At 36.0% G+C, this 25,783-nt stretch overlaps 1 protein-coding gene across 1 annotated transcript in view; it reads left to right on the top strand.

Moving 5' to 3' along the window:
• LOC105398356 (octopamine receptor beta-2R) overlaps nucleotides 1-25,783 on the top strand; it is a 123,301-nt gene that overhangs the window by 37,360 nt on the left and 60,158 nt on the right. The window contains exon 2 of the mRNA XM_038111708.2: nucleotides 7,367-7,412. The gene's annotated coding sequence lies outside the window, so the exon portion shown is untranslated. The remainder of the gene's footprint in view (nucleotides 1-7,366; nucleotides 7,413-25,783) is intronic.

Raw genomic sequence — 25,783 nt, forward strand, 5'->3', positions numbered from 1 at the left:
TGTATACTGATAGCTTATTCAGTGACCGCGGCTATTCGGATGAAAAATTGTTATGAGGTACTTACAAAACTTAAACATGACATTTATTTCACTTCCTCATAAATTACATCAATTACCCGCTAATAAGAAGAATATTTAACGACTTTCAACGTCCAGTAGCATTACCAGAATATTGTGTTTTCTTCCCCCGCCTGAAATGATTACATTTAGCCCCTCAATAGTCCTTAGAGTAATCTCATCAGACAACTTAGTCCCGCGGGCCCTAATTGTGCGAAGTTAGACTACAATTGACAAACAAGAAAGAAAGTTTGGCATTTCGTGCGCGCGTCTACTAATGAGTAGGTGAGTACGGTTGTTGTTATCTTAGATTAACAATATACGTACTAGATGGAGTGTAAGTGCAACCTAATAGATGGAGTGTCAGTGCAAAAGTAACGTCTTGACAAATGGCACTCCATTTTTTAATTAGTTCGTTTAGCAGATTTGTAACCTTATTCATTGTTAAAATGGTTGTCATTAGGTTGAACTTTAAATCGTTTGACAGTAAACAAAATGCGGACAGTTTTTTGCTTTGTTTTTTTGGACGTGACACCCCATCTTGTTCGTACCTATATGAAAGAAAGAAAGAAAGAAAGAAGGACACATTAACTAGTATATCGTTAATCTAAGGTGAGCACGGTTGTCACCGAAGATCTGAGATTTTGTTATTCCACTCGTGAGTTCACTATTTAAGTTGTGTTGTGTTTACCTATCTATTTATTTATTTATTTATTTAAACTGGAACACCAGCAGCTTATACAACTAACATATTTAAGACAGATATCTATATATTCTATAGCATATTATTATGTTTCTTTGTAGATAATAATCATATCAGCTTTCCGAAACCCATATTACAGGCTCTAACTACTGCCGGGCAATGAAAAAGTTCCATTAAGAAAATTACCAAATTACTCTTAAACGAAAACCAACTTAATGACGTGACATGAAATACCTACCTATAATATTTTTTTAAAATTTTAGTACAAGGAACGGAGCATCAGAATATTACCAACTAGAAACGTAAATATTTTGTTCAAATTTTCCATTAAATGTTTAAAAAAATTGAGGCTTTTCGGTATCTGCATTTTGTAAGCGGAACTGTTTTTTTGCACGTGAGTGTAGTTTGGGGTCGGATGGCCGTGTGTGAGATGTCTCAATGTATTTATTTATCATTCACTAGTATAGACCGACCGAATGGCGTAGTGGTTAGTGACCTGACTACTGAGTAGGGCATGCAATACCGGTAATATTTTCAATACCGGTATTGAGTTCCGGTTTTAGAACTCAATACCGGGATCCCGGTATTAATACCGGTATTAGACTTCCTTGTTATAAATAGCATATATTTTGTTTAAAGGTCGTATAGGGCAAAATACAACAAGAAAAAGCAATCAAATTCTGTATTATGTAATATTTTTTACGAGAATTGAGTATTAGAGTTAAAATTTTAGAACGCATGGACAACAAGTTGGTTTCCAAAGGCCAAAAATCGCATGTAACGGTTGAAAACAAGTGCGCTTTCATAGTACATAGGAGCACAAGGCTAACTATATCTTAATCTCTTGATTTATAGCCAAAAAAATGACCGATTCCGGTATTACTTCAATACCGGTGTTAACTTTCAATACCGGTATTGAAAAAAATGTGGTTTTGTCCGGAATCCCGGTATTACGCAATACCGGTATTACGGTATTGCATGCCCTACTACTGAGCCGATGGTCCCGGGTTCGATTCCCGGCTGGGGCAGATATTTGTTTAAACACAGATATTTGTTCTCGGGTCTTGGATGTGCCCGTAAAATGGCAATAGGCCCGCCCCCTATTACATTGGGACTAACATAACACTCTGGCGAAAAGTGGGTGCAGCAATGCACCTCTGCCTACCCCGCAAGGGAGTACATTAGTACAAGGCGTGAGTGCGTGTTTTTTTAGTATAGGCGGTTCTCACACTGCCTTGCATCGCGCTCCGTATTGCGTGAGTTGTATGAATTGCATTACGCACTTAGATGAGTTTTTTGTATGTTGGACAGGTTGGACTGTACATATTTTCCATACAAACAAGCCATACAATAAAAAAGTCTGTCACTCGCAAACTACATAACACGTATGAAATAAAACAAAAAGCATACAAATTGCACCATGAACTATTTGAAGAACTGCAAAAACATTTCCTTACTAAAGTAGCGTGGCTAAAACAACTTCTTAATATAACCAAAGTTCCGCAAACTCAGTTTAAATTCTAGTCTCTGGCCAACTTATAGTTGCACGGCTAGTTTCAAAATTTACGATGCAAATTTTACAAGAAAACCGAGGCGAAGAAATGTTATGAGCGTAATTTCCTTTTCAAGCTAAGTTGTATAAGTTTTCTTGTTGCTGCATGCCTAGCACGGAGGGCCAGACGCATACGACAAGACGTGACAAAAGTTTTCCGCCAAAGATGCGCAATGTGAGAGAGCGCGACGTAAGATTAGAGATATCAAACTACACAAATATTTCATAATAAATTCATTTACTGCTTCTAATATTGTCACGGCCAATTTACAGACACACTTTTTACCTTTTTTTTGCACTCCCATACAATTTACTCCCTGTACCTCCTGCAGGTTGACTGGTAGAAAATGCTTTTAGCATTAAGTCCGCCTAATTGTACATAATTACTTTTGTATATTGTGCAATAAAAGAATAATTAAATAAGGCCTACGCAATTCCTCAAAAAAGTTCGGAGACTGTGTCTGAGTTACCAATTTCTTTTCACATCAAAGCTATGTCAGAACAAAACTAAGCACAATGCCTCAAGCGAACCTGTCCCTCAATCAACGATAAACATGGCCCGTGGTCGGCATATTTTTCCAACAAAACCAGTCTCTTTGCTTTAGATATTAGGAGTTACATGAACAGAAATGAAGGGGACAGAGTAAAGAGAATCGTTTGGTGAAGTTCTGACGTGAACTGGGAACTCATCTGAAGTTTCAGATTGTCATCAAATAGAGTATGAATCGTTTCGAGATGGTTTTCGATCAATTTGAGTTTTACAAATAACAATTATTTATTACAAACAAAGTGTTTACTATAGACAGCGGTCTAAATGGTTAACATATTGAATTACTTATATTGTATTATTTATTTATACTAATCATAATTTTTACAGTAATATTCTTGCCCTTTGTAAAGTTAGCCTTGTAATCAATAATTTCATGTAAAATATACATAGAAACTGTGTTGGTCACGAGACTTTTTACTACCTATGGAGTTTTTTTTTTCGCGAATTTTGAAATTCTGATTTCAGTTTCGGGCTTAGATTTACTATGCTGCACATGTAGGTTTCGGCTTAGTATACCCTTTTTGCAACACCCTGTATAAGTCAATGGTTGTAATATTGTTGTTGTTGTTTTCGTGTCATTTTTTATTGACTCTAGGATGTAATTTTAATAATAATATTATTATCTGACGAATCAATCAATCTCCGCTGCTATCATTCAGATAAACTCTTGTGACCCACAGATAAGCTACATCAAAGGGTAATAATGCAAGTTAATCTAATACAATTTGAATAATGCAATCAATCGCCTGACCCAATGCCTCCGAATCACCGATCTAATCAAGAAGTCAACCGGCAATCAGTTTGTAGCAATGGGGTGTGGCTGCAATTTTACAACTTAAAAAACAACTTAGATTTTTAGTTAGCACAATCTATGTCTTCTATTATTAATCAAATTTACGGAAAAAATAGACTTAGATTTAGAATATTACCTACTTTATTGTTAAAACAAAACACATAAATAACAATTTTACACAGCTGACGATCTCATTTAGGCAACTATTGGTTGGAGAAATGCCTTGAAGCACAGGGAACAGCTGTGCAGTAAACCCAGTATAGAGCGGTGGTAGCTCAGTCGGGTAAGCGCCCGCTTCTCACGCCAGAGATGTGGGTCTGAATCCTGGCGCTGACATGTACCAATGAGTTCTTTGAATTTAAGTACAATGTATACCATCGCTCTTACGGTGAAGGAAATCATCGTGAGGAAACCTGCATATCTAGATGTAGCACATCTAGATATGTTAACCCACCAATCCGAAGTGGACCAGCGTGGTGGGAAATGGTCCAAGCTTTGGAAGGCAGTTTAGACCTTGGGGATATGCACAAAGGTTCCACTCGAGAGAGCCAGGTGCAGGTACTTACACCCCACAAGGTAAATAGAATAGAAACCCAGAATATTGGTTGCAAAATTTCAGACATACCCCATTATACAGCTATATCTAATGATTCGGCGCGGTTTAAGTTTGGTGTTTAATGACTTTGAGTTGTTGTCAAAAGTTTCCAGTGGTGAAGAGTTGAGCCAGTGATTAGTCAAGTTTCAATGTTCTAATTGATGTTTCTTGGATTATCTTACACGACCATTGATTGTGGGAAATAATTATCACGTTATTTGGTATTTGTATAGGGCGTGACATGAATCATTAAGTTCATAATACTTGTTTTAATGAATAATGTGTTTTTCCACCAGATAATGTGCTATGCTACGTTCCAATGGGTACGTTTGATATCCACCAATCATATTCATTGGTCCATATAGCATACCACTGGTGGGAATTGATTTGTAAAAGGTTCGAAAGTCTATTTCTGCTGGCCAAGCACGGGGCGCAAGACGCGCAAGTCAAGACGTGACAAAAAAACCTTCGCGATCGCTTTTGATGCATAGCGCGAGGCTTAGCGATGTGAGAAGTCTCTGAAAGACCCTCTGAATGTATTGCGTTTAAAGATATTATTATGACTTTTCGGAATTCCTAATTCATACAATTATAATGAATCATCTTTATAAACAGTCAAAACAAACACACGTAGTATACATCGTGACATAATTATTCACTACCCTATCCGTAAACCACAGTGTGAAGTGAATGAGGAAAATTTGCCAATGAGGCAAGGCCTGGTCTGACGTGAGCCAATGGGACAGGCATACTGCATGCCTGAGCTTATCAGGGACATAGAACCACGAGATACCTGAAAGGTCACTCTAGCCAATTGTGTTAAAGTAAAGAAACTTAGGCTAGCTCTTTATTTTTAGTTTAAAACATAAAACTTTGTCAAAATCCAATAAATCTCAATTATCTCAGAAATGGTTGACTTTCGGATGAGACATTAGTTCAATCGACTGCAAATGTATTCCCCTACAACCCATTTAAGGAATACATCGATGTAACAATCATCCTGTATAGGGAACAGTTCGGAATAACCGGAATTTTCGGAGCATTGCTGTGCTTAGAATCTAAGCTATCTCGTTGTTTTAAACATAGAATAGGATAAAAACCAGTTTATTGACTAAACAGAACACAAATAACAATACATAACATACCGATTTCACGTTCGTTAAGTTTTGTCATGCTAGAGCAGTGATTTTCAACCTTTTTCATGATGCGAACATTGCGAACCCCCTGGTATTAAAAAATATTTCGCGACCCCCTTGGCCCTTCGATTTTTTTTAATATGTAGGTATTTACGGGGGCTAAAAATAATTTTGGTTTTGTTTTTTATTGGCTACCATTTCAAAGGTCCTAAATATAGACGAAGTATCTTATTAGTTATGTTAAACATAATTCAATTCTGTTATTATTATTCATTGCCCCGGGATTCACTTTTAAAAAATGTGAAAAGAGTTCTTAATTTAGACGTAATTTTGAAAGCCAATATATTTTAATAAAGTTAATAATATTTTTTATTATTTTCTGTACTCATTAGAAGCAAACATGACCTATTAAAGCAAGAATCAATCAAAAAACCTTCTCTAATTAAATAATTTACGATGGGAGGCTAGATGAAGTGAGAGTAAACTCAAGCTAATTGTATTCTTCTTCTGTATCAACGAAAGATTTCTCGGGAAAACTACAGATTTTCGCCAAATATAGTAGTAGTTTGCTGTAAAAATCCATGCTTGCAAGGATGGAGCAAAATGCTTATGAACGCTGACTAAAGAAATATTAATTCAATTAATTGTCTTTATGGTTTTTTTTTCACTAAAGTACCCAGTTTTTTCGACAACTAGCGACCCCGTACAGAAGTTTCGCGACCCCCCAGGGGATCGCGACCCACAGGTTGAAAAACACTGTGCTAGAGTAACCTTTTTGAATTTATCATTACTGTTTTGTATACATGAGACAAATAGAGTACTACTCAAGTTTATTTATCTTTTTATCTCAGGGATTTTAATTATATTGTTCTCAATGTGCCAATAAAGAATACCTTTGTTATACATGACGTTTCAAATCTCAACATCGTTAAGTGCTTGTTAATTATTTACAAAAGGGAGATATGTATGTATGTACCTATTTTCTTATCTTAATCCTCTTTTGGCTCACATTTTCCTGTTTTTGTGTGAAGACATACATATTGTGGTAGGTACATCATCAAATTATCGTACTTATGTTCGTCTCAATGATAGGATAAACAAAAAACAGTGGGCTCAGTACATAAAGAAATTATTCTGATAAGTACCAAATGTTCAGTTAAACATTATTATAAAATTATGCTTTAAAGTTTTAATCGGTAATTATAATCATCATCATCACTGCTGGGGCAGAGGTCTCCAAGAAAGGGTTTTAGGCGTAGTCCTCCATGATGGCCTATTGCGGGTTGGTGGACCTCATCACAAGCGAGCCTGTGCGGAGAGTTGTCGGTGAAGTGTAAAAACTTAATAATACACTCACGGGCAAAGAAACAGTTCCACTTAGAAAATACAAACAACAAACGAACCCAATTTTTTTAAACATTTAATAAAAAAATAACAAATTATAATTGTTTTTAGTTGGTAATATCCTGATGCTCTGTTAAATGTACTTCAATGTTGCAGGAGTCGTCATTAAGCTAGCCTTTTCCGTTTAGGAGTAATTTGGTGTTTTTGTGAGTAGAACCTTTTCATTGCCCGTGAGTGTATTTATATACGAGGTATTTAGAATCATCTGTTGAATTCACTACTCTACGCTACGGTAACCAAACCAAGCGTGTTAATTTAATGAACAAAATAATAGCTGAGCCTCCCAACGATTTATTTCGATCGAAATTGCCTGTCTTTCTCGGTAGGTATATGTGATGTATCAGCAAAGATGTGTGCAGAAACGGCAGAGGGATAGGCAAAAGGAATTTTATGGAATCAACGACTTTTGTACTTTGGGGTTTCAAAAGTATTATTATTTGTTTAAAAAGACCTCCTGAAGTAGCTGAGACAGCGCTATATCTATAGGTAATATGTATATATTTAAATAAACTTAACTGATTGCTTGAAGCATTATTATCGTGTCACATTAAATAGTATGATTTTGTTTTGTTTCAGATATAACCATTTTTGGGTTCATACTCCTGGGATCCAGAATAATTAGGTATGCGAGTACAAAAAAGTATAATACCTCCATGAGTAGAATGCGTAGGCAATAGAACAACGCGGACTCCGGTATACCGACTTCATTATACATTATTATTATTGTGAGGAGTATGCCTATAGGATAGTTGTGGCAAACAACACAAAGCAAGAAAATCTACCTTGTTTTAAGCTGAAGTGTAGAGCCGCTAATCGAAAAACAAACATAACTTCCGTTTGAAAGTGTTTTTCCCAAAACTGACACAAAATGCCTGCCCAATATAAACCAACGCCTTTTTTAATATGATTGATTCATTTTTCGTTATATTAAGAACTAGACGTTGTACCTATTTAAGATTTTTTTTTATTAGTCGCTGTAAAAAGTGCCAGCGTCGCTTTTAAAAACGTTTCTCATGCCTTCGTGGGAACACAGTCATGGTTATAGAAAATTTCCCTTCTGTTTCCAAAGAAATACCTGGTCTGGTGATGTACACATGGGCCAACGTGGTGGAGTAGGCCTAAACCCTTCCTTCATTAGAAGGGGACCCGTGCCCCAGCGTGCCCGTGCGGACCTGATGGGTTGTGATGATAAACAGACCATGACCTCTGAAAATCCGCAACACCAGCAGCTAAACACATAAAATTAAATACACTTACAAGATAATCGCTAACCTTGACCAAACACATCCACTAAACATACTATATTTAGTTTGTCGCCGAAACGAATTGACATGGCGTCGAGCCAAGCGAAGCCATCTCGGCGTCCAATGGAAGCGTTCAAATGAAAATAAAGCGTGGGTTTGTGACATAGTAATCATTTACAATATTTACTACAAGAACTGGTCCTTCGGGAATTGGGAAAAAGAAACTTAACAACAAAAGTGTATTCTGATGGCGCTTAATTTTTGTGTTTGTTTTTTTGAGATCATTGTGAACATAACATGGTATTCCCATATTATCTTATCCTAATTGGCCATGCTAACTTTTTGAACAAGAATGAAATGCTTAAAACCGTTTCGAGGAATATGCTTCCAGTACAATTTCTGGTCATCAGATTTTAAATTAGGTCTCTATTTTTAAAATTATTCAATAAAAACTAATAACATTCATTTGTCCTTTCTATGACGTCACATTAGGATCATAGAGTATAATATACATACTGATTAGGATATATGCACAGAATGCATTTGCCTACAAAACAAAAGTAAACGTCAAACGTCAATAAACGCAAACTTCATGTACTCTGTGAACCTCACAGCCCGTGTCACCCGTGTGCACAGAGTAGGTGCCCGTGTGTTTATTTCGCTTTATTGATTTTATTTATTTATTTTCTACCTTGTTTTGAATCTCTACTACGAATAAATAATAACCAGTGGATACTACGATGACAACAAGAACAGAGATAGTATTTCTTCAGTGAGTATTATTGCTTCACAGAGTATTATTTGTAGGTTAAGAGTTAGATGACAGATGACAATGACATTCTACCTCACTGACGTTAAGTGACACTTGCTTTTTTTGTGGCGCAGGCAAAGGCACCAATATTTTAGTACGTTCTGTGACGTCATACATCCATTCAGCCGGCCAAATTTTAAAATTATATTAAAAATAGTTGTAATGAATAAAAATCAAAAATAACGAAATTAGTTTCTTAAAATGGTCTATATTTTCAAAATAAATTATAAAAAATACATATCATAAATTGGTAGCATGGCCAATTGTTGTTCATGTCGTGTCGGTTCACTATAGTATTTTTGTGAATTTCTTGAATTTTCAAAACTTACAACAAAAGTTGTTTAGAATAACGACGAATAAGACCCACGGTGTCACCCTTTTTCAGCTTCATATACCACTTTGGCAAAATCCTGTATACATACAAGTACAGTAGGTATATAACGAAATGATTGATAAATAAATATTCAATACAAATAGGTGTGGTAATTTTATATATTAGAGCCTTCGTTTAAAGGTTTTTTAAGCAATGTCTGGGTAAAGGGTACCTGTGAAATAAAAGACAAGCTGTAACACTGTTTACTTATGGTTTAGACAGTATATCTATCACCCATTAGGTAGCCCTTACCCAGGCATTGTGAAACAGTCCCAAAGTGTTTTAAAAATAATTCCACAGCTACAAAAGGGGACGTACTTGTATATTGACGGAGTGTCCAGCTTGTGTTTTATTTATAAAAAAGATTCACGTCCATTTTTTATTGTTCATTTCAGAAAACGTGTTATATTCCTTGTTTCGAGTTTTGTTTATTTAAATTTTACTGAAAATACAGAGAAGGGTAATTTAATTATAAAGAAAAAGCGAATATAATTACGGTGTATGTATAAAAAGACTTGTTAACGTAAGTAAATATATTTCAGTAGAAAACTTTATTCTAAAGTTGACATCGAAAATGAGTGAGAAATTACATTTGGTTGGACAAACGCAAACTTTCAATAATAACTTTGATTAACGTTATGATAATATACAAATATACTAACGTGCAATAAAAAAAATTCCATCTGCCACTAACGTTCCATAAGTCACTGGAACTGTTTCATTGCTCGTGAGTGTAATTAATCGCTAAGAAATCCACTAAGTGCCAATTTATCCACCACTCCTCTTAGCAGAAGTTGCATGGAGGAAGATGAAACAGCTTCCCATGTCTTGTTACATTGCAAAGGCGTGGAGACACTACGATCCAAAATCCTCGGATCTCCGGGGTCCCTCCGGGAAGTCATGAGCAACCTAGGTCGTCTACTGGTTTTCTGGCGTGAGCTTGGGTGGCTTAATAGCTAGTCACCCCATAGGTATTTCACGCATAATAGCCCGCCTTGGAGGCTAAATGCGGAAAATCAGCTCGCCATGATAGATAGATATAAGTGCCAATTTTTCCATTGTCGGTTAGAGCATAACCAGGTATTAGTGGTTGACTTTTGACACATCTGTCAAGAATTTAATATGGAGATGACGTATAATTGATCAACTTTTCCCTGGTTACGATTTAACCGACTATTGTGAAATTGAAGCTAAAACTTATAGACCATTAACTGTTTGTCATAAATGTATCGAGAAACTGCCAGTAAAGTGGATGCGCTTGTGTGAATTTCCATACAAAGAATACTGAATGCGATGTGACCGTTACGTGCGATGCCGACAGCTTACCTCGAAGGTGCAAACAAAGTTGTATTATACGAGTACTCGCAGCTTCAGTAAGTTTATGGAAACGCACAGACCAATATCCAAATTAACTCCCGATATAAACAAATTAAACTACACAACCACATTCGTACACAAACAGATATAAAGGAAATAACAGTTTGGCAACATTCTATAATAATAACGTAAATGTGTTTGTTATCTGCAGTAACTGCAGTTTAAGTCAGGATTGAATGATAACTAGTTGTTTTATGTGGCTTGGTTCGCGCCCAAAACGTATTACGTAGCTGTGACGAATAGCAAGTAGGAAATGAGATACAAAATGATATATTATAATAATATGTATGTATTGTTTAGTTTAGCCAACATTTCACAGTGTTTCAAGTTCAAGGCGATAGTATTCGAACAGTTGGGTGTTGCCAATGACCTACGGTGCTGAGACCTGGTCTCTAACTTTGGGCCTCTTGAATAAGCTCGGATCGAGTCACTAAAGGGCTATGCTCGGCGTGTCTCTACGTGATCGAATCAGAAAGGAAGAGATCCGTAAACGAATCAAACCGACACAGCTAAGCGAGTCAGTAAGCTGAAGTGACAGTGGGCCGGACACATTGCTCGAAGGACCGATATTCGGCGGAGCAGAAGAGTTCTCGAGTGGAGACCACGTACCCGCAAGCGCAGAGTGTCAATAACTGTAGGTACAAAAAAAGTATGAAAACTGACAAACGTTATCTATTTCATTGTATCATATTAGTCATTTTACATAATATCATACTCAACACTTCTATTACAAACAACTATTAGTTCGTGAAAATACGAACGTCAGTCTGTCAACAAAGTTTTTTTAAACGCAAAAAAATACTCATCAACATCATAAAATTAAGAAAATGCTGTGACATGACTGTGACAGTTTAGAATTGAAACAAAATATGACAGACAGCTTCAAAGATTTTGAAGAAGAAAAAATATTCTTCTTTTATTAGTTGACAAAAATTAAAACGACCAAAAGTTTTTCCGTGACATTTTCTTTTGATGATGTTAATTAATTAATCATTATTATTTAGACAGTACTTAAAACATTGATTTCAAGTGTACTGGCTATAAAAACGTATTTTGAATATACATTCTGTGTAAAAAGTATCGGGATTAGATCAATAAAACGATTTTTTTTGTTATTCATCCAAACAATACACATACGCCAAAGAATTATCTAATCATCACAACATTTTTATAAACGCTGTTTTCAGCACTCGCGGCGATTTTTCCTTATTATTACGTAATACTTTTACTCATTTGTTTACTTCTATATTTATATCTTGTTATTATATTTTTTAATACAGTTGAACGTTATCAAAAAGCATTTTCAGCCAGTTTTACAAGTGTGCCACCATTTTGTTTTTTTCCCGCCACTTAATAAAAGCACGGCAGTGAGCGCTCATTAATAAAATCCGTGATGGTATTATTTTATTTAACATCATATCGTCATCTATTTCGGTAACACCTTGGATTTGTGCCAGCGGTCTAGTGGATACAGTGTCACAGTGTATTTATTAAACGAGCTTTATAAATACACATTTAATCTGTGCCGGTTCTTATGTAGCACTTTACGTGGGGACACTAGGAAATTGGCTGGTATTTTTGGTGGTTCGCTTATGCTTTTAGCGGAGCGTGGGACGCCCTACAGCCCACTTCTGCCGACGGCCTCAGCACTTTACCACCATCGACACATTAGCAATCAAATTAAAAACACATAGGCAGCATCGCTGGCCTGTAAAACATCTATTGTAAAATTTGACAAGAGAGCGCCACTGCTTAAGGATTGCTTACTGCTAATCTTCGGTGGTGTTAACCCCGATTACGATGTGTAATCCATAAAGGGATTATCATAGGTGACTCCCATGCGCCACTCAATATTAGCTTTAAAATAAATTTGTACTCAATGCGATAGGACGCGAACCGTATCGCCGATAATTAAAGGAAGAACAATGAAGTAATAGCACTTATCTTGTATCTAAGCACTACAAGTACTTAACGGTATGTTCCTTTACAGTTAAAGTAAGATGCTTAGTACTTAAGTGTATTTAACCTTTTGATCCATAAAAACATAATACGATTTTAAAATTTGAATTGTATTTATTTATTTATAAACACTTTACTGTACACACAAACAAGCATTAAAGAGAACTGTACTGTAAGAAATAAAATGGATACAAACCAAAAAGGCCTTATTACCAAAAAGTATTTTCTTCCAGACAAAGAAAAATAACATTCAATCTTTTAACTAATTCAAATTACCTAAGTAGGTACAATTAATTAACTTAATTAATAAAATATGATTTATTCAATAGCAGCAAGGATTTCTTTTATATGAAATTGAATTTTTCTCCGCGTCCCAGTTTTCCTGGTCAGACTATATTATATTAGGTCGTGTAATAATCATAATGTAATATGTTTGTCAGTGAAAATACATTTTCTCATACATTGTGGCACATTATCCAGATTTCGTCTCTTATTTTGTTATTTGGGAGTAAATCGTATCATCATTTCACTCGTTTGATGGTCAGATGTGGGGTAAAATTGGGGAGAAATGTAAATATCACGTCATGTCATTATATTTATAATAAATATTATTGTTAACTGTTTAGCTTTGTTTTCAGTTTGTTACAACAAGTGTTATATATACCTAATTATAGACAAGATCATAAGGTAATTATAATTATTTATGTAGGTATTATTCAGGTTTTTGCTTTGGCAGCATTCTTTAAGCCTAGTCAGAGACCTTCAGGCGGATGGAAATCAATCATTTTTACTCGACAACATCGACATTTTTACTCCCTCAGCACTAGCTTGCTTGTGTTGGGGTCCACCAACCAGCAATGTCCAGCGTGGTGGACTAGGCCTAAACCCTGCCTTCGTTGGAAGGAGACCCGTGCCCCAGCAGTGGGGACGTGATGGGTAGTGAAATTGTGATGATGATTTTAATGATGAGATATGCTAGTAGATACCTATTACCTATAGGTATGTTCCTTCCACAGCACCTTGGAAACCCTTCCAAATAAATTCATTCTCTGTGCCATACATTACATTACATAAGACTATATGATACAACTCTAAAAATACTCATAATTAGGGCTATTCTTCCATAGCAGTCAGAGATGAAGATCCACAATAGAATACAATAGAATCGTTTTGTTTATAAATCGTCATGCAATTTGTTTACCTTTATGATGGCCTGGTAAGGGTTCGTTTATATTTTTATGCTTGTATCATAAATATACTTCTCAAAGTGTTCTTGTCCGTGGTAACGACGCGGTCAGCACATGTCTTAAGAGGAGAGTATAGCACTTGTTCGTCCATACAAAAAGAGAAAACGTTTTACTACCTCTAAATATTATTAAATTTCCATGATTTTTTAGTATGTTATTGACACAAGGAATAACCCTCTTTGTACTACCACAAACTTTAAACACTGTTTAACAAGCGTTTAAAACGAAATTTGATAGATTTTGTAGGCGTTTGACAGCGCTAAACATCTATTAAATAGGGTACTGTCTAAGTTTTTGTGGTAAGGCCCTCTGTATTTAATAAGGAGGCTCTGAAAGATCTCTAGGGTACATCCCACGTAGGCTATTATAATAATAAACATCAGGCTCACGAAAAAAGATACCTTTTCCATAGAAACTTTGTTGGTCACATGACTTTTTACTATGACGAATCATAAAAAAAAAAATCACGAATTTCCAAAACTCGTGGAACAAATGTTGTTTTGGAATGACCTCCTGAGTCACCCCCTTTCGGCTTAGTATACACTTTTTGCAACACCCTGTACATTTAACTAAACCACAGATAACGGTAATTTGGATATAAGTTCGAGGAAATACGTAAATAGTTGTGTATTGTGTGCGTGCCCTTATATTACATTTCCAGGAAGTATTCTGTACTAGTATTATTCGAATACCTCTGCGAAATAAAACTCGAAATCGTTACAGCATTTCTAAGAAATGACATTCAATGATATTATAGGAAACAGCTTTCATTACTGATGTTGTGATGAGGGATACTGTTCAACTAATATAAGTGCCTGTAGGGTGTTGCAAAATTGATCTGAAAGAAAAAACATTTTAAAATGAAAAAAAATACTAAAAAGGCAGGAGGGTCACTCTCTTAATCGACAAACGAACCACCGAGATTTGTCGTGCAATCGGCACGCTTAATACACTCACGGGCAAAGAAAAGTTTCCACTGAGAAAAACAACAATTTACTCCTAAACGGAAAAGGCTAGCTTAATGACGCCTTCTGCAACACAAAATCTGTACATTTAACAGAGCATCAGGATATTACCAAATACTAATCAAATTTTATTGTGTTAATTTTTTATAAAATGTTCGAATAAAATGGGGTCGTTTGGAGTCGGCATTTTGTGAGTGGAACTATTTCATTGCCCGTGAGTGTACAATGCGATAGAGCCGTGGTTTTCACAGCTTCGGAAAAGCAAAACTGCAGTGCGTGTTTTATTTTGTTTGTTCAATTAGATAGTGACCTCCCAGCAGCACAAAATGCATGTGTAAATGTACAGGGATCAAACAATGCATGCACTCTGCACATTTAAAATGATATCATAGCGACATAATAAATTCTACAAACAACTTACTTCCGTTCCCTTTATGGTCGCCATGTCTCACTAACTGACATACACACACACATGGCTGCAGTCACGTAAATCACATTAACTACACAAAATAAGGGGCCAATTGGCCGCTGGCGACGCGAGGTAAGGCGACGCCGAGGTGTCGCAACGTCCGTAAAACAATCACGAGCAATGAAAAAGTTCCACTTACATAATGTAGACACCAAAAAACTAAAATTTTTGGAAAAATATTTTTTAATTTGTATAAGGTATTTTTTTTTTCGTTTTTAGGTTGTATTCTGATGCTCTATTAAATGTACTTCAATATTGCAGACGGCGTCATTAAGCTAATCTTTACCTTAAAGAGTTCAATTCTCGGCGTTCACATGTACCTGTAAATTCTTTGAAATTTAAGCACTTACAACAAATACCATAATTACCATCGCCCTTACGGTGAAAGAAAACATCGTGAGGAAACCTTCACAACTAGATAATGTGAACCCATCAACCCGAAATGGACCAGCGTGGTGGGAAATAGTTCAAGCTTAGGAAGGCAGTAGACCTAGGAAATATGCACAAAGGTTCCACTCGAGAGAGCCAGGCGCAAGTACTTACACCGCCACATAGAATAGAATCTATAGAAACCAATAGTTAAGTTGCAAAACCTCGCTTGTTGCTATTTCATGTCGCTGTCCGCCAATTTTGACCCTAACTACATAGAGTTAGCGGCACGACATGAAGACACGATATAGCTAAGCGATTAGTGCAATATTTATTGTTATTTGGCGTGTGAGCGAAATTATAATGATGTATTCTGGAAGACTTTTTTGTTTATGTTTATTTGATTATTAGCAACTTTAAATTAGGGTGATTTCTTGATCTTATGGTAAAGAAAATCATTGTGAAAAATTTAGAGGTATTGCATAGTTATCCAAGGCAGTAACATTCAGCAGCATTCCATTCCAAGCAGTTGTTTCGTGAGGACGTGTTGCTCGAATTTAATTTGATTCCGACAGTCGGCTTGCCTACGAGGTCTCCAATTTTATCGGTACCTCCTTGTCTATCTTGTGAAACTGGACATATACTGCAGCGGCCATCTTGCGGTGTGTCGGACCTCTCACTCGTTGCACCGACCTTGCCACCAGCGCCGAAGTACAGCCGAGTGGTAAGTCTTTGAAAAAAGACTTTTTATATTTTTTTGGCTGCGACTGGGATCGAACCAGCGACCCGCTGCTTAGAAGTCGGAGCAAATACCACTGAGCTAAGTTGAGCGTAGCGGCGGGCGCCAAATACCGCATTGCTTGCTGGCTGACTACTACGAATCTGCTACGACTGCTTGCTACGTTTCATCGATGCTACGAAGCGTGTCGTAGGCCTATCAAATAATTTAGAATAAAATAATAAATTGAACTTAAATATACCTTGGAAAATACTATAATAATAAAATATCATGATGAAAACCAAGCGATCCCCGCCTCCATCATCTAGCAAATCTACGAAATCGAAATCTGAACAGAGCAATGTTGTTGAAGAAACTGTCTCACCTTCGAATGTAACACAAAAAGCAAAGCGTCCACGCATTCAAGATGATAATATCAGTGACGAACTCAGTTCCTTCAAGTCTGAACTTATGTCTATCATAAATAACTTTATGGAAACTCAAAGTGGACGACTCGAGGCCTTAGAGAAACTTCTAAAATCGGTACAGGAGCAAAACAAAACTATACAGTCAACAAATAAGGACATTGAAAAAGCTATGAGCCATCTCTCAGACGATATTAAAGCAATAGAGAAAAAAATCGACTATTTGGATCAAGAACGCAAGAACATACATATTGAAATTCTTTCACTAGAAGAAAAACTTGATACATTCGAAATGAACTCGATTTTTACGTCAGCAGAGATAAGAAATGTACCAAAATCAAGCAAAGAATCAAAAGATGACTTGTGGACATACGTTATAAAACTATCCAAAGCGTTAAATATAAATCTTCAAAGCCATGATCTACGCAATGTCTCCCGCCTACCATCAAAGAAAGAAAAGTTAAGCTCATCTATTTCCATTGATTTCAACAACACCCTCATAAAAACAGCTTTTCTGGATGGGGTTAAAAACTACAACAAGAATAATTCTGAAAAATTGAACGCCTCCCATTTAGGAATGCTGTCAACTAAACAACCAATTTATATCTCTGAGCAACTGACTCCTAAAATGAAACGGTTACTATTTCTGACACGCGATTTTTCTAAAAGTTCGGGTTTTAAGTTCGTTTGGACTTCTAATGGTAGAATCTACTTAAGAAAAGAGGAAGGGAAACCTCACATCTTAGTCAAAAACGAAAGCCATCTAAATGATTTGAAGAAAAAACAATCGGAAATTTTAACGATTTGACTAGTTGTAGGATTTTATTTCAGTTCCTATTTAATTTCATTAATAAGTCTATATTTCATATTTGCATGCTATGAGATGTTTAAAAATATAAACATATTGTCACTATACTTATTTACACGCCTATTCATACGTATAAACATAAATACAGTATATAAAAATTTGATCAGTATTAATTGTCATTCTTATATGCAAGCATTTTGGTTGTTAAAAAATGAAAAAGAAATTGCTTCTGCTCATGGTTCACAAAATTGTACTACACTGACTATACAATTGATTTATGGATAACGATATTACTAACTTCACGAATACCTTAGATAACCTTGTAGTATCAAACGCAATCTGCTGTGACCCGGAAGATTGCTTTAATTTATTAAATAGTGAACATAAATTCAACACTCCGAATTGTCTGAAACTGTTTACACAAAATATAAGAAGTATATCATGTAATATATCTGGTTTCAGTACACTATTACAAAGATGCAACTGCGATCCAGACATCATCGCTTTGACTGAATGTTGGTTAAATAGCCCTACTAATCATACTCTACCTTCTTTTGCTGACTATTATGTGATCTCTACAACAAACAACTCAAATCAAAACGATGGTGTCGTTTTGTATATAAAAAATACATTAAAAGTTAAAACGTACGAACCGGATTTTTTAGAAGCTAACTGCCTTGTCTCTATATTAGAAAATAACATAGCTATCATTTCAATATACCGCTCTCCTTCATTCAAGAATATTGATATATTTTTTGAATCTTTAAATAAGGTTCTTGATTCACTTCATAGCCATAAAGATATAATTCTTGTAGGGGATATAAATATCGATATCAAGCATGGATCGGAAGATAATAGAGCACCCTTGTATCTAAATCTCGCTGCCTCACATGGATTGCTTCCCGCCCATTATCTTCCGACTAGAGATAAAAACTGCCTTGATCACATCTTATTGTTATCTAAATCAGGCTATGATTCAAAGACCCTTGTTATTAAAAACAGTCTCACTGATCACTATTCCACATTAATTTCCTTAGAGCTGAGGCGTCACAGTATCCATAAGCCAAATTTTTTTTCGCGTATTAATTATGCAGGAATTAGTAAAGACATTTCGGAAACAGACTTTCAACCCGTTATTGAATTAGATGATGTAAATTCTGCTACTGATACTTTCTTAGGCAAATTGACAAATATTATTGAACAAAATACGACAGTTGTTTATGTACCTAGGCGTCAGATACCTCTGAAGCCTTGGATATCTCAAGGTTTATTACGCTGTATGAGAAATAGGGATAAACTTCATTTAAAAGCAAAATCTAATCCTCAAAATATAATTTTATCGATGACCTACAAACGTTATAGGAACTTTTGTAATAATCTCCTTAAACAGTTAAAAAGACAATATCAACAATCAGAACTTGAACAAGCCAGTAAAACTAGTCTAAAAAACACATGGCAAGTTATTAAAAATATTCTGAACCATAAACCCAAAAATAATACATGCGAAATTATTCAATCATCTTGTAATGAAACTGATGCTAGTAATAATCTTAATAAATATTTTTCTCAGGTAGGTGAAAGATTAGCACGAGAAATAGAACAAAAAAGTCTACATGATGGGCCTCACAATAGAGTAAATTTCAACTTAAAACATAATCCCCATTCGTTTGGACTCGTTGAAGTCAATCTAACAGATATAATAACCGCCATAAATTCCCTAAAAAACACTTGTTCCTCAGGATGGGATAAAATATCTGGTAAAATTATAAAAGGAAATATTAAAGTTTTAGCTGGTATCATCACTCACATTTGTAATCTTTCAATTAAATCTGGTGTTTTTCCTAGTTCATTTAAAAGATCAATGATCACTCCTATTCACAAAGGAGGGGACAAATTTAATGAAGAAAATTATAGACCCATTTCTATACTACCTACACTTTCGAAAATCTTAGAGCGTATCCTAAACAAACAGCTGGTTAATTACCTAGAATCATTTGGACTCTTATCAAATAACCAGTACGGTTTCCGTAAAGGAATATCTACTACAGACGCAGTAAATAATCTAACCGAATGGATTGTTAAATGTCTTGATGATTCTGACAGAGCCATGGCTGTATTTTTGGACTTACGTAAAGCATTTGATACCATATCAATACCGTTGCTGCTTGTAAAACTCAATAATATTGGCATTCGGGGACTACCTCACCAACTTATTAAAGACTACCTTTCCAATAGATACCAATCTATCAGAGTCGGAGATATCATTAGCGAACCACTGCCTGTAACTTTCGGTGTGCCACAAGGTAGTATACTTGGCCCAACACTGTTTTTAATTTATATTAATGACCTATGTGACACCACCGTAAGTAATGGTCAAATATTTACCTTCGCTGATGATACTGCGATAGTCTTCAGAGGAAAAAGTTGGAATCAGGTGTATGGTTTTGCCCAATTGGGACTAAATAAGATCTTTAAATGGCTGAGCTCTAATCTATTGAGCTTAAACACGAGCAAAACCAAATACCTCACATTTTCTATAAGATCCTCAACCCAACCAAACCCGGTTACCGATGCTCTAAGTCTAAAGGCACATAGTTCGCTATGCCTTAGTAGTACAGACCCTTTAGAGTGCAACTGTGAAGAATTACTTAGAGCAAATAGTATAAAGTATCTGGGTGTCATTATAGATAATCAACTTAATTTTAAAGAACATATCACTATGATGACATCAAGAGTAAGAAAACTCATTTCGGTCTTCAAAAATATTCGGCATGTAGCTAGTACAAATATATTAAAAATGCTCTATTATACATTATGTCAATCCATAATTTCTTATTGTGTTCTGGTCTGGGGTGGTGCCGCGAAGACAGATCTTCTTGAGCTAGAACGAGCACAACGTGCTGTGCTTAAAGTAAGCTTATGTAAGCCATATCGTTTTCCTACAGTAGATCTGTATCAGGTTGCGGATGTGTTAACTGTTCGACAGCTTTTTATTGTTCAGGTAATACTTCGCAAACACAAGTGTCCATCTGATCGAAGTGTAGGCCAACTAGTACGCCGAAATTATAACATATTTACTATCTCAGGATTTAGGACTCAGTTTGCTCAGAGGTTTTTCTGTTTTTTGGGAAGTTTTTTATATAATAGGATAAATAAAAAAATTAGCATGTATTCAACCACTACTCATAATTGTAAAATATTGTTAAGTCATTACCTAAAATCACTGTCTTATGTTGAAACTGAAAACCTCCTTGCAATTGTTAAATAAAGTTAAACAGTTAGTAAGTAACTATTGTAAATTATATTTTACTTGTTTATTTTAATTTCCATATTTGTCTTTGTCTAGATTTAGGTGTGTACACACTCATATAACATTAACAATAGTTCTAAGTTACAATTGTTCTTAATGGAAAGGACCGTCGCCTATAACACAGGTTATCCTAGTATAGGTGACGGAAGCGGCCATTATAATTTAAAATGTATTTACAAAAATTACTAGTGTAAAAATTAATCTTAAGACAATATGTACCCTTTTTTTGAAATAAAGATTTTATTTATTTATTTATTTATTTATAAGTAACGGCGATACGGCTCGCGGCCTATTACGTGAGTACTAATTTAATGTACAGCGAAAAGCGGGCGGCTCGATTGGGAGTCACCTTGACTACCCCAACGGGGATTAAAGTCGTGAGCGTATGTATGTAAAGATATCCGATAGATTATTATTATAAAAACAAGAAAAAGTTTTTCCAATCCACACTCCCTGTGCGTCGGTATGGGTGCTTCGGACTGTTATCGGAAAACAATTTGCCGACATAGTGTTGGCGCTTCATAGTCCACTATCGATAGCTTATCGATAGTAGAAGGAATCGATATTATTGGTAAGCATCAATACTGGTTGCTGTTCTTTCAACAGTCGTAAAGCTTAGTTGGAGGCCTTCGGGCTGCTTGAAAACATCTGACAGTCGGGTTGATTTACCCGACAACTCTCTCAGCTCAAGCTTGCCTGTGTTCTTCTTCTTCATTCCCGCCACTCCTCCGAGGAGTCAGGGGCAGACACCAGGCGTTTCCATCCTTCTCTGTCAGGGGGCAGCAAGTTGAGCTCTGGCCAGCGTGGTGGAGGCCTAAAACCCTTCCTTCGTTGGAAGGAGACCCGTGCCCCAGCAGTGGGGACGTGGTGTCATGTATTGCTTCATTATAACTGATCACTGAAGCTAGCTGGATTATATAGTCGCTTCATATATATTTTTTGGCAACACTAGTAGGCACATTCCCATTCCTTCATGAATGGCGGTATGGATTCCAATGAGACGTGCCACTTGGAACCTGAAAGCTTATCTAGGGTAGAAGTTTATCAGTGACTGTCCCGACGCCAGGTGAATGTGACTGAAATTCCGGGCCTGGTTTAGTGAAGGGAACGTTACTGTTAAAAATCCTGTAGATAAAGTAGCTTTTGTTAGTACACAAATATTATGAATAAGTAGGTACCTATATTATATCGAAATAAATTGCAGATAGGTAATACCAGGTTATACAGAGTAATTGGAGCCATGAAAGAAAAAAAGAAAGAAAGAAAGAAAAACTATATTTGACAGCTAAACCTAAAGTTAAACGCCCGCCTCTCACGCCAGAGGTGCGGGTTCCAATCCCGACATTGACATGTACCATAACGGGAAAATAGAAATAGAAGAGATGCAAAACTCATGATCAAAAATGCTAAACCAAAAAATATCACATTACCACTTAGTTTGATTACGAAAAGAAAATTTTATTAAGAATATAATTACTTACACGACTTTTCTCAAAATGGCTGTTAACTTTTAAATTAAATCTCTTTGTTAATTTGGTCTTTTAATTAAAATCAAGACATGGTTCGTACCGTCTACACTTCAAAGATCTAATATTTTATCAATATTAAAGTTTTAATGGCTTTTGGTTTTTTTACTCATAATGTTTTCAGTTAATAACTTAGGTAGGTACCTACCTACCCTTTTTACATGCCATGCTCGAACTATAATGTGTTCTTACATTTTTTTTCTTTCCATCATTGTCGCACGTCCAACATGAAAGAACACTCTCGAGCAAAGAAAAAGTTCCAGGGACAATAGCCAAATAACTACTAAACGGATATGACTAGGTTAATGACACCCTCTGCAATATTGGAGTAAATTTAACAGCGCATCAGAATACTATCAAGCGAAAACGTAAATAATGTGTTGAAATTTCAATCAAATGTAAAAAAAATTAAAGTCATTAAGTGTCGGCATCACAGACCTGTATTTGAATAGACAAGGCTTGTCTCATTCCTTGTATAGAAACCAAGCGTGCCATTATTTTTATACCTACTGTCGCGTCAGTCACGTCACTTGAACGATTTAGTCTAGGAACGTCCCTAATGACACTGCGCTGAAGGAAGATAATTTCACTCCCTTTTTACACGCGAAGTACATGCACTTGCGTTGTCTACTCAAATACAGGTCTGTGGTCGGCATTTTGTTAGTGGAACTTTTTCATTGCTCGTGAGTGTAGTTTCAGGGTCCGACTTATTTATCCACCCTGTATATTTATCCATTCCCGCAATGACGAAGTCTTTTAATCAAAATATCTCTAGCAGATAACTCAGTCCCATCTGCATTTTGTATTACTATCTGCAGAGAATCTGAAATATGTTGGATGACTTTGACCTAGTATTTAACTGACTACTGCGGGGATAAAAGAGGGTCTTACTCGTTTGTTTTATAAATTATACCCATGGATTCTTCAAAGCTAACTTTGCATAGGGTTCTATTTTATAGAATTTTCTCTGGAGGTGTAAGTACCTGCACCTGGCTCTCTCGAATAAAGATAAAGATAAAGACAAATATAAAATACTCTTTATTGCACACAAACAGAAACAGTATTACAAACATGAAAAGAAAAAAATAGCACAATTGGCGGCCTTATTACTAAAAGTAATCTCTTCCAGACAACCACATTGATAGGAAATAGAAAAAATTAAAATGGGTATCGTGTGAAAACAAGACATATTTTACCTTTGCGCAAATCCCCTACGTGTAAACTGCCTTCCTATGCTTGGACCATTTCCCACCACGCTGGTCCACTGCAGGTTGGTGGGTTGACATGATCTAGGCGTGCTAAATCTAGACATGCAGGTTTCCTCGCGATGTTTTCATTCACAGTTAGAGCGATGGTAAACATTGTACTTCAAATGAACACTTGAAATTTATAAGAGAGATGAATTAATAGATATTAGGTAAATTATAACTTTAAAACTTATAACACCTCTCGAAGTAACAGTAGTTGTGACCTACCCGTGAACATGACTCCTCCCTTTGACCTTGACCTTCCAGCGGTCTAGTTCACACTTTCGCTCAAGTTCATTTTTATACTGCTGGTATTTTTAACTTTAGAATCCAAGCAAAAGTTTTTTTTTAATGAAAATGTAAGATAATATTGGTATTGGAAACGGTTAGTAACCGTTAATAGTCGATAGCTACATCATATATTTATTTCATATTTCTATTAGATATTTTACGTTTTCAGTGCTCGAAACACAACAATAACTAAGAATGGATGACGTAATGCGTCTATTTTACAAGGGATTCGCTTGTTCACCCTAGCTTAAATAAACCAAATTAATACATCAAAAAAGAATGATCAAAATCGGTCCATAAATGACGGAGATATCAGTAAACATACATACAGATGAATTGATCCTCCTTATCGAACCCGGGCCTTCGCCATAGCAGTCAGGGTCACTAACCACTACACCATTCGGTCCTCGAATTCAATTGCCGAAACATGAAAACGTACCTTTAACAGGCGCCGATGGAAGAATTTTAATTTTCCCTCTGCAAGACAAAGTTCCTTTGTTTCTTTACATAAATTTTCAGTAAAAAAAAACTCGCTATTCCGGGAATTCGCCCATTATTTCCCCGTGTAACCGGTTTCAGGAGGTTTACTCTATACTGACGAAAAACGAACGAACGAGAGCTGTCGTGCAATCGGCACCTTTAATACAACGAGATAGAAGTGGCTCGCGAAACAGCGATCCGAAACTTCGTTTTACGTAATATAGAGTGACCCCCCAGTGTTGAATAAGCAATGCTTAGAATTCTTTGCCGACATTTTACTCCGTTTGTTACGTTTCTATTATTACGGGTTTGTTAATGTATTTGTACTGGCGAATATTTTTCGGGATTAATTTAATAGGGTACCAATAAGCTAAAATCTAAAGTAAATATTGCAGACGGCGTCATTAAGCTACACTTTTCCTTTTCGGAGTAATTTGTTGCTGTTGTCATTGGAATTTTAATGCTTGTGAGTGTTACATTACCATATACATATACATACATACATATGCATTCACGACACTGTAATCCCCGAAGGGGTAGTCAGAGGCGGCTCACAAGCGAGCCACCCACTTTTCGCAGCACATTTGTACTCACGTGATAGGTTTTACATTACGACTTTTTGAAAAACACAATTTCCACACAGTTAAGCTGGGAATTATTCTCAAAGCGGTCATAACCGTTACCAATAATAACCTTTACCGCAAATAACCGTTAGTTACGTACATGTATGACTCTTGGGGATACTAACCGGAATTGCTATTTGTGGAGACGTCTCCAGGGTCCTATGTGAAGGCAAGGATTTAGACAATAATAGCACGTTATCCCTTGACCAAAGAATACAGGAATATTCGCCTTAAAAAGTTTTTCTGTGGGAATTCCGCGTTAAAAATTTTGCCTATGTGTTAATCCAAGGTGTCAGCTGACTCCATGCCAAATTTCGTTAAAATCGGTTCAGCTGTTTTGACGTCCAGAAGTAACGAACGTACTCATACATACTCACAAACTTTCGCCTTTATAATATTAGTAGGATTAAGTACATTAAGTACCTACCTAGGTATTTACTTATTAGGAAAGAGCGTTCCATCCCTAACACAGGTTCGTTAATTTTAAAGGTATGTACTTATATTAAAGACTTTTTCAAATATTAAATTTTAAAATAAATGATCTTTGTACTTTTTTTTTGTATTTTGAATGAGTAGTAATCACCAAACATAGCGGCAATCTTTTTCTTAAAATTTTCCCAGTACAACCCTTTTGCGACATCCTTTACATAAATTTTTATAAAGAAACTAGCTGTTCCCGCGCGCTTCGCTTCACCTTGAAAAGTTTTCCCGTGATAATTCCGGGATAAAAAGTAGCCTATGTTCTTTCCCA

This window comes from Plutella xylostella, chromosome 26, assembly GCF_932276165.1.
Source record: "Plutella xylostella chromosome 26, ilPluXylo3.1, whole genome shotgun sequence".
Classification (NCBI taxonomy): domain Eukaryota; kingdom Metazoa; phylum Arthropoda; class Insecta; order Lepidoptera; family Plutellidae; genus Plutella; species Plutella xylostella.